This window comes from Chiloscyllium plagiosum, chromosome 4 (genome assembly GCF_004010195.1).
Source record: "Chiloscyllium plagiosum isolate BGI_BamShark_2017 chromosome 4, ASM401019v2, whole genome shotgun sequence".
Taxonomy (NCBI): domain Eukaryota; kingdom Metazoa; phylum Chordata; class Chondrichthyes; order Orectolobiformes; family Hemiscylliidae; genus Chiloscyllium; species Chiloscyllium plagiosum.
In genome coordinates this window covers 66755544-66763784 of record NC_057713.1, presented here as the reverse complement: position 1 = coordinate 66763784, position 8241 = coordinate 66755544, and positions in this window count along the sequence as shown.

The following is an 8241-nucleotide window of genomic DNA, read 5'->3' as shown; positions in this document are numbered from 1 at the left end:
ATTCTGTGAGTCGGATTGTTAACTGGACTAGTTTTTCTTTTTGGTTTAGTTTTCAGTAGCCTCCTTTGGAATTTAGAATAATGGGGATGCTGGTTAGGAAAGTTGAATGTTCCTCCTGCAGAATCTAGGAGGTAAGGGTCACCACTATTGTCCCTGCTGACTGTATTTGCAGGAAGTGCACCCAACTCCAGCTTCTCGAAAACCACATTAGGGAACTGGATGAACTTTGGATCATTTGGGAGGTGGAGGGATTTATTGAGAGGAGTTACAGGGAGGTAGTCACAACTCAGGTAAAAAAAGACCAGATGGGCCAATGGGCTGATAAGTGGCAGATGGAGTTTAATTCAGATAAATGTAAGGTGCTGCATTTTGGGAAAGCAAATCTTAGCAGGACTTATACACTTAATGGTAAGGTCCTAGGGAATGTTGCTGAACAAAGACACCTTGGAGTGCCTGTTCATAGCTCCTTGAAAGTCGAGTCGCAGGTAGATTTGGTATTTTTTTTTTATTGGTCAGAGTATTGAGTACAGGAGTTAGGAGGTTATGTTGCGGCTGTACAGGACATTGGTAAGGCCACTGTTGGAATATTGCGTGCAATTCTGGTCTCCTTCCTATCAGAAAGATGTTGTGAAACTTGAAAGGGTTCAGAAAAGATTTACAAGGATGTTGCCAGGATTGGAGGATTTGAGCTACAGGGAGAGGCTGAACAGGCTCGGGCTGTTTTCCCTGGAGCATCGCAGGTTGAGGAGTGACCTTATAGAGGTTTACAAAATCATGAGGGGTATGGATAGGATAATTAGACAAAGTCTTTTCCCTGGGGTCGGGGAGTCCAGACCTAGAGGGCATAGGTTTAGGGTGAGAGGGGAAAGATATAAAAGACACCTACGGGGCAACTTTTTCACACAGAGGGTGGTACGTGTATGGAATGAGCTGCCATAGGAAGTGTTGAAGGCTGGTACAATTGCAACATTTAAAAGGCATTTGGATGGGTATCTGAATAGGAAGGGTTTTAAGGAATATGGGCCAGGTGCTGGCAGATGGGACTAGATTGGGTTGGGATATCTGGTCGGCATGGACAGGTTGGACCGAAGGGTCTGTTTCCATAATGTACATCTCTATGACTCTATAAGAAGGTAGATAGGTTACTGTCAGGGGACGGAAAGGGAACCTGCAGGCAGTGCAGGGATGCCTTGTGGCCGTTCCCCTCAACAACAAGTATATCATTTTGGATACTGTTGAAGGAGATGACTTATTGCGGTAATCAATGGGGCACAGGTCTCTGGTGCTTAGTCTGTACCCATTGCTCAGAAGGAAAGGGGGAAGAGGAGCAGAGCATTAGTCATTGGGGATTCCATAGTTAGGGAGACAGATAGGAGGTTCTGTGGATTGGTGTGTTGCCTCCCAGGTGCCAGGGTTTGTGATGTCTCTGACCATGTGTTTGGGATCCTTGAGAGGGAGGGAGAGCAGCCCCAAGTCCTGGTCCACACAGGCACCAATGACATAGGTCAGAAGAGAGATGGGGATCTAAGGCAGAAATTCAGGAGGCTAGAGTAGAAGCTCAGAGCTAGGACAAACAGAGTTGTTATCTCTAGTTTATTGCCCGTGCCATGTGCTAGCGAGGCAAGGAATAGGGAAAGAGAGCACGTGGCTACAGGGATGGTGCAGGAGGGAGGGCTTTGGATTCCTGGATAATTGGAGCTCTTTCTGGGGTAGGTGGGACCTCTATAAACAGGACCTGAACCAGAAGGGTACCAATATCCAGGGAGGTTGCGGTGGGGGGGTGTGGGAGGATGGCGGAATTTACTAATGCTCTTCGGGAGGGTTTAAACTAATTCAGCAGGGGGATGGGAATCAAAATTGTAGTTCCAGTATACAGGAGGTTGAGAGTACTGAGGTCAGAAATAGACAAAAGTGAGGACTGTAGGTACTGGAAACGAGAGTCTAGATTAGAGTGGTGCTGGAAAAGCACAGCAGTTCAGGCAGCATCCGAGGAGCAGGAAAATCAACGTTTCGGGCAAAAGCACTTCATCAGGAATGGAGGCCAGAAATAGAGTTTCAGGGTAGCATAAAGGCACCGCTAAGCAGGAAGGTGGTTAGAAGTGTGTCTACTTCAACACCAGGAGCATCCAGAATAAGGTGGGTGAACTAGCAGCATGGTTGGTACCTGGGATTTCGATGTTGTGGCCATTTCGGAGACATGGGTAGAGCAGGGACAGGAATAGTTGTTTCAGGTTCCAGGATTTAGATGTTTCAGTCAGAACAGAGAAGATGGTAAAAGAGGGTGGGGATGGGGGGGGGGGGGGGGGGGGGGGGAGGGGGTGTGGTGTGTGGTGGTAGCATCGTTAGTTAAGGACAGTATTACGGTGGCAGAAAGTGTTTGAGGACTCATCTACTGAGGTCGTATGGCCTGAGATTAGAAACAGGAAAGGAGAGGTCACCCTGTTGGGAATTTTCTATAGGCCTCTGAATACTTCCAGAGATGTAGAGGAAAGGATAACAAAGATGATTCTGGATAGGTGCGATAGCACAGGGTAGTTGTTATGGGGAACTTTAACTTTCCAAATATTGACTGGGAACACTAGAGTTCAAGTACTTTATTCAGTCAGTTTTTGTTCAATGTGTGCAGGAGGATTTCCTGACACAGTATGTAGACAAACCAACAAGGGGCGAGGTCACTTTAGGTTTTATACTAGGTAATGAACCAGTCAAGTGTTAGATTTGAAGGTAGGTGAGCACTTTGCTGATAGTGACCACAATTCTGTTATGTTTATTTTAGTGATAGAAAGGGATGGGTATATACCACAAGGCAAGAGTTATAGCTGGGGGAAAGGCAATTGCAATGGGACTAGGCAAGATTTAGGATGCATAGGATGGGAAAGGAAACTGCAGGGGATGGGCATAATTGAAATGTGAAGCTTATTCGAGGAACAGCTACAGCAGGTCCTTGATAAATAAATACCTGTCAGACAGGGAGGAAATTGTTGAGTGCATGAGCCATGATTTACTAAGGAAGTTGAATCTCTTGTCAAGAGAAAGAAGAAGGCTTATGTTAGGACGAGATGTGAAGTCTCAGTTAGGGCAAGTGAGAGTTACAGGTTAGCCAGGAAAGACCTAAAGAAAAAGTTAAGAGCCAGGAGGGGATATGAGATGTCATTGGTGGATAGGATCAAGGAAAACCCTAAGGCTTTGTACAGATATATCAGAAATAAAAGAATGACTAGACTAAGATTAGGGACAATCAAGGATAATAGTGGGAAGTTATGCGTGGAGTCAGAGGAGATGAGGATGCGCTAAATGAATATTTTTTGTCAGTATTCACACGAGAAAAAGGCAATGTTGGTGAGGAGAATACTGGGATACAGGCTACTAGACTAGATGGGATTGAGGTTCACAAGGAGGCGGTGTTAGCAATTCTGGAAAGTGTAAAAATAGATAAGTCCCCTGGACTGGATGGAATTTATCCTAGGATTCTCTGGGAAGCCAGGGAAGAAACTGCCAGCCTTTGGCTTTGATCTTTATGTCGTAATTATCTACAGTAATAGTGTCAGAAGACTGGAGGATAACAATGTTGTTCCCTTGTTCAATAAGGAGAGTAGAGACAACCCTGTTAATTATAGACCAGTGAGCCTTACTTCTATTGTGGGTAAAGTGTTGGAAAAGGTTATAAGAAAGAGGATTTATAATCATCTAGAAAGGAATAAGTTGATTATGGATAGTGAACATGGTTTAGTGAAGGATAGCTCATGCCTCACAAACGTTATTGAGTTCTTTGAGAAGGTGACCGAATAGGTGGATGAGGGTAAAGCCATTGATGTGGTGTATATGGATTTCAGTAAGGCATTTGATAATGTTCCCCATGGTACACTACTGCACAAAATATGGAGGCATGGGATTGAAAGTGATTTAGTGGATTGGATCAGAAATTGGCGAGCTGAAAGAAGACAGAGGGTGGTGGTTGGTGGGAAATGTTCATCCTGGAGTTTAATTACTAGTGGGGTACCGCAAGGATCTGTTTTGTGGCCACTGCTGTTTTTCATTTGTATAAATGACCTGGATGAGGGCATAGAAGGATGGGTTTGTAAATTTGCAGATGGCACTAAGGTCAGTAGAATTGTGGACAGTGCAGAAGGATGTTGTAGGTTACAGAGGAACATAGATAAGCTGCAGAGCTGGGCTGAGAGGTGGCAAATTGAGTTTAATGCAGAAAAGTGTGAGGTGATTCGCTTTGGAAGGAGCAACAAGAATGCAGAGTACTGAGCTAATGGTAAGATTCTTGTTGGTGTAGATGAGCAGAGAGATCTCAGTGTCCACTCAGATTGATAGGGTTGTAAAGAAGGCATACAATGTGTTATCTTTTAGATTAGATTAGATTAGATTAGATTCCCAAGAGTATGGAAACAGGCCTTTCGGCCCAACAAGTCCACACTGACCCCTGAAGAGCAATCCACCCAGACCCATTCCTCCACCATATATTTACCCCTGATTAATGCACCTAACACTATTGGCAATTTAGCATGGCCAATTCACCTGACCTCCACATCTTTGGATTTTGGGAGGAATCTGGAGCACCCGGACAAAACCCACGCAGACACAGGGAGAATGTGCAAACTCCACACAGACAGATGCCCGAGGCAGGAATCAAACCTGGGTCCCTGGCACTGTGATCAGTAGAGGGATTGAGTTTCAGAATCATGAGGCAATGCTGCAGCTGTACAAAACTCTGTTGCAGCCGCATTTGGAGTATTCTGTACAGTTCTGGTCGCTGCATTATAGGAAGGATGTGGAAGCTTTTGAAAGCGTGCCGAAGAGTTTTACTGGGATGTTGTCTGGTATGGAGGGAGGGCCTTATGAGAAAAGGCTGAGGGACTTGAGGCTGCTTTTGTTAGAGAGAAGAAGGTTGAGAGGTGACATAATTGAGACAAATTCGATAATCAGAGGATCAGAGGATGAACAGTGAGAGCCCTTTTCCTCGGATGGTGATGGTTAGCATGAGGGGGCATAGCTTTAAATTGAGGGGTGATATAGGACACATAGATATAGGACAGATGTCAGAGGTAGTTTCTTTACTCTGCGAGTATTGAGAGCGTGGAACTCACTGCCTGCAACAGTAGTAGACTCGCCAACTTTAAGGGCATTTGATAAGCATATGTACAAGAATGAAATAGTGTAGGTTAGCTGGGCTTCAGATTGGTTTCACAGGTCGGCGCAACATCAAGGGTTGAAGGGCCTGTACTGCGCTGTTATGTTCTTTGTTCTAAAGTGCATGATTTTGTTACATGAAGACAATGATTAGTGTACTCAGCAAGATAAAATTTGCAGTTTTTATTACTTCTCTCAAATAGGTGAGAAGAAAGCAGTGCCAAGGCTCTCGAGGACAATCCATCAATATCTCCAGATTATAAATATCGGGGGCTGTATTGGGTCAGAAGGTGAAGTATGTTTCATAATCCAGGACTGATGGTAGACACTACAGATTTTGTTGGGCAGAGGGGAGGGGTAAATGACTGAAATGGACGCCTGTTCTGTTAAAACACTGGTGAATTAGGAAGTTGTTCTGACATCAAATCATGTTTTTCTTGGAAGCAATCCTTAAGTCCAAGGCAGAGAGCAAAGGACAACTTTGACATTTAGGTTTAGAAAATTGATGTTAGTTAAAGAGCAGAGCAACAGGAGCATCTCTTGGGGTAGGAGGTCATTCAAGCCAGTCATCCAACAGGAGGACAAAATGGAATTATTTAATCTTTTGCTTTCTCTGCACTGTGTATAAATGTATCATCAAGTTCTGTGGAAATCTTTGGTATATGACGGCTTCAAGGTCAGTAAGAGTGGTTCAGAAATAAAGCTTTCTCAGCATTTACTCCAGAGCTAAAAAAATGTGTTGCTGGAAAAGCACAGCAGATCAAGTAGCATCCAAGGAGCAGGAGAATCGACGTTTCGGGCATAAGCCCTTCTTCAGGAATGGCTTATGGAATTTACTCCAGAACACATATTACATTGTACTGTTTATTTTAAGAACCATTTGGTTTATATTAACATTTGTAAACAATGAATGAGAATTCATCCTTTTTACCTTATCAAACATGAAGAATAAAGGACCAATTCTCTTTTCTGTAACAACGACAGGATTAGGCATTGTGTCAGTTAACTCACAATATATTAGAAAGTGACTGAAATGGATCCAATGTATTGAAAAGATGTACCAATACAATTTTGGGTAGTTTGCATATTGGGTGCTTCGTTTGTACTTCATTTGTTAATAACCTGAATTTTGATGTCAGGAGCAAAGCAGGGGTGCTTACTGCTTTCCCTCAGATTAGGTCTAACTGAGAAATCTGTCAGAATTTCACTTCTATCACTGTGCCATGGTATTGCAACTGCTACAACATTTTTAAATTGAAAATTCACAATGTGAAGAGATTCCATCAAGATGTCAAATGATTTGCATATACACACATGACCAAGATACAACAGACGTGTAGGGACATGCACATGGGGCTGAAGCTATCATTTTCAGAAGAAACACCTTTTTAAACTAAATTTAAAATGTTTAGCTTAAGAAATCTACAGTTTTAATATTTCAGGATCAGTTCTGCTCTTCATCAAATGATAATAATCAAATCGCTGTTAAAGACCTAGTTGTAACCAACTGAGCCAGCTATGACGTTTCAGGGGTTTCAAACAATAATAGTAAATGAGTCATAGAGTTCTCCAGTATGGAAACAGGCCCTTTAGCCTAACCTGTCTATGCCGCCTATTTGACACAATTAAACTAGTTCCATTTGCCTGCATTTGGTCTATATCCCTCCATACCTATCCCATCTATGTACCTGTCTAAATGTTTCTTAAATGACACTGGGCGGCACGGCGGCACGGTGGCACAGTGGTTAGCACTGCTGCCTCACAGTGCCAGAGACCCGGGTTCAATTCCCGACTCAGGCGACTGACTGTGTGGAGTTTGCACATTCTCCCCGTGTCTGCGTGGGTTTCCTCCGGGTGCTCCGGTTTCCTCCCACAGTCCAGTGATGCGCAGGTCAGGTGAATTGGCCGTGCTAAATTGCCCGTAGTATTAGGTAAAAGGGGTAAATGTATGGGGAATGGGTGGGTTACGCTTCGGCGGGTCGGTGTGGACTTGTTGGGCCGAAGGGCCTGTTTCCACACAGTAAGTAATCTAATCTAATCTAATAAAACACTCTCCATGGCCCTACCATCAACTGTGTAGTGACATGAATGCTGGAAACCTGAAACGCTCATTGATTTTTGTTGTATTTGAAGTGACCAGAATGAAAGATATGCATTGATTTAATTTTCTGAAATGTCCTTGAATTAGAGAGAGTCCATCAGTATGGAAGCTAGTAAATGTAATTGATTTATTCCAACAAAGGGAGGTAGACAGAAAGCAGGAAACTCCAGGCTAATTAGATCAACATCACAAGAAGCATGTTTGAAGCTATTGTTAAAGAAGTTATAGCAGGACATTCAGATACATTCAAGTGAATCAGGCAGAGTCAACAGTTTTGTGAAATGGAAACCTTGTTTGATCAAGCTGTTGGAATATTGCAATAAGTTAATACATTCTGTGGATAAAAGAAAACCAGTGGACGTATTGTACAGAGACTTGCAGAAGGCATTTAATAAGATCCCTAAAGTCACTGAGAAAAATAAAAGCTCATGCTGTAACATTTTGGTGGTAGCATTTTTGCATAGATGGAAGGGCTAACTAATGAAAAGCAGCAGGTTAACATAAATAGGTCTTTTTTGGGTTGGCTTGATGTAATCCGTTGTGTGCCGAAACGATTAGTGCTGGTATATCAAATGTTTACAATTTACATAAATTATTTAGATAAAGCAATGAAACATATGGTTGTCAAATTTACTGACAACTGTGAGATATTGTGTTCTGAGACATTGTATTAAAGGTGATCTTTATTAACTCACTCACCAGGTCCCTGTATTCATTAATAACGGATTCCCTTTCATTCATTCATAACCCTTTACTAACCTGTTATTTACTATATTCTGGATCAGTGGTGCTGGAAGAGCACAGTAATTCAGGCAGCATCCGACGAGCAGCAAAATCACGTTTCGGGCAAAAGCCCTTCATCAGGAATAAAGTCAGAGAGCCTGAAGCGTGGAGAGATAAGCTAGAGGAGGGTGGGGTACAATAGGTGAGTGGGACAGGAGATGAAGGTGATAGGTCAGGGAGGAGAGGGGGGAGTGGATAGGTGGAAAAGGAGATAGGCA